The sequence below is a fragment of the Ceratosolen solmsi genome, unplaced genomic scaffold, assembly GCF_000503995.2.
Source record: "Ceratosolen solmsi marchali unplaced genomic scaffold, CerSol_1.0 scaffold35, whole genome shotgun sequence".
In the NCBI taxonomy this organism is placed as follows: Eukaryota; Metazoa; Arthropoda; class Insecta; order Hymenoptera; family Agaonidae; genus Ceratosolen; species Ceratosolen solmsi.
Genome location: NW_011948423.1, coordinates 772,786 through 775,856, shown reverse-complemented (window position 1 = coordinate 775,856; position 3,071 = coordinate 772,786).

Sequence of the window (3,071 nt, the reverse complement as noted above, 5' to 3'; positions counted from 1 at the left end):
CATATATATATATATATATATATACACACACATATATATATATATATATATATATATATATATATATATATATATATATATTTGCTTGCTTTAGAGAAGGAAATTATTGCCATTTTAGCATGCCTATGTAATCGGTCAAACACAAGTACGCAGCGTAACGCTACGTTCAGTTTCGCCAATTTATTTCTAATCTTACATGAAAAAATATAGCAATTTTGTGAAAATGTTTCGGAAAGATATGCATCGAAAAATATTGTTTTTATTATAGAAAAAAATATATAAGTATTTGCAAATTGCAGAAAGGATTTTCAATGTTGGTCACACCGAAGACGCTGAATTAAACAGCACAGTTTCTGAAAGACCGATCGACCTACGTATATAATACAACAATTCAACTAAAATATCTTGAGTGTTAGTATGTAGTGTGAGCTCAATATGAGCCGTCGTACGAGTTAGAGTCTCAAGTTGGCCTTGGAACATTTTGTCGGCGATATCGCCACGGGAAGAAATTATTGGTGAGTTCTTTAACATTGCAATTATGAAAAAGAGTGTGTTCCCGCGACGATATCGCCGAGACTAATTGAGAACGCCGGGCCAACTGTTTAGAGCTCGCTTAAAATAGTATACAAGACTTTTACAAAAAAAGGAAAATATTACGCGCCTTATTGCTTCTTTTTACAAATATTTACAAAGATAGAAGATAGTGTGATACGGAGCTGCCAAGATATGAGTTAAAATAAATTGATATTTGACGTGAAATCGGGATTAAAACATTGAAAAATTCAGATTGAATTTGGAATGGACCGCACTAATGGTCACATATTCTTCCTCTTTTTTTTTTCTTTTTTTTTTTTTTTTTTTTTTTTTTTTTTTTTTTTGTTGTCTGTCGATTTTGTCCTCATACATTGCCGTTTTCATTGAATTATAATACTAGTGACGCACCCGAGTAAAAGAGTTACGAGAAAACCATTGTTTTTTAGCAAAAAAAAAAAGTAATAATATTAATAATGATAATAATAATATTAATAATAATAATAATAATAATAATGGCTGTACAGTTTGATCAATAGTTTTATCGCTAAACAATTCATTTAAACTAAATAAATACTTTTCTTGGAGTTTCTTTTATACTATTTCGGTTGTTCCTCGTAAATATTTTACAGAATATTACATGTAAACAATCGAAATCAAATCCACGCACGGACCAAACGGATTATTGTTTTTTGTATTTTTTCTTCTTCTTCTGTTTTTAATCTTTATACTTTAATCTTTCGACGAGCACACGTTTTAGCGCTTACTTAATAAACACGAGGGGGATGCGTAAATACGTACACACAGGAGCTATGAAGAAAGTCAATGTAAGCTTTCTTTGTAGTATTCCTTTTACACTTTCAGTCTCATTAAGGCTTCTATACAATTTTGCGCTGCGTCGTCCCCAAGTTCTGAGTATGCGCATTACCAACATCATCATCTTTATCATTTCGTTTTTAATTTTTTGTTTTTCCATTTTCATTATCTGACGATGCTTAAGCAGCTTTTCGTCGTTCTTACTCATTCGCTCGTTGATATACATTTTAACAATATTATCGTCTAAAGGCGAAAGCCTCGGAGAAAATATACGTACACGGCGCGAATCACTCGAGTCTCTCATTCAAAAACGTTACATTTACAAATCGCCAAAGAAAATTGTCACTTTAATATCACGTTCGATCCAATTGACTTAATATTGAATGCTGAATTTCTATTTGAACCTCAATTCAAGCGAAACTTTAAGAAATTCCAATTATCTTGATGAATTATTATTTCTAATAATGATGATCGATCTATGATCGATTAACCATTGTTGCAAGTAAAATTTCTACCCGTGGCTTTTTCTCGGCATCTCCGGTCACTCTTCTTTCGTTTATTGTTTTATCGTCGAATGGGAAACTAGTCGCGCATTATGAGCAGTTTGCACATTTTCCTTCCCATTAGTATCTATGATACACCTGCTGCTGCGACTATTCTCGACATGTGCGTAAACTTTCATTAGCGTCAGCGACACGCACGCCGACGGCAAGGAAAAGGAATAAAGGCACTTTCGCGCACCGATGTGGGAAAAGGGGCAGTGAGCGGGCGACTTTCGATTTCCATTGCACTTTTCCAGCAACACAACACAACCGCTGAATTACATCCGAGACTCGTGACCTTCGCACGCGCCGCTCAACGTGTGCCGCGGATGTAGCGAAAAATGTTCTCCCACTTTAAAATCGGTACATTACCGTTACAAATGGCGGTCGAGAAAATTGTTTATCGGCTTTACGAATGTTCCTATCGAATTCGTGATTGAAGATTAAACGAACGAAGCTCGCCGGAAAATTTCTTTATCATTGATATAGGCACGTCATTTTCACAGCTACACACAGCTATACACACAGCTACACACACACACGCACGCACACGCACACGCACACGCACACGCACACACACACACACTTTAATGTGCGACTGCGTTCAACATCGAGGCATCGATAACACTAACACTTGTTGATAACACGCGTGTCGAATATTTTATTCCATACTACACATTTCTTCACTTCCGTTTACGAAGAAATGAGAAACTTACATTTTATGTTAAATGTTATTTCCGTTCATCTTTATATCTCGCTATACAAATATAACGCGCGAACGGTCAGATTTTTTCCCCTCGTTCGCACTTAACACAAGCATCCACATTAAAAAAATATAGTCATCGAATAATAATACAAAACACGTTGAAACGATTCTCTTTTTTTTTCTCTCTCCCTTTCTCAGGCTCTTTTAGAAAAAATCTCATCGCACGGTACATCAACGTCGTCGTCTAACTAATATTGGTATTCTATCCTTATCTAAATACAATTTAATACGGAAAAACATATTTTTTTAACAATTTTAAAGTCTGGAGCATAGAGGTGCAACATCATCATCGTTATCCTAATAATAGTCATCATCATCATCATCATCATCACCGCTATTCTCATCATCATATTAATATTCTTAATTTATCATTATAAACATCATCATAAACATCATCATCGTCGTCGGAAGCAGTC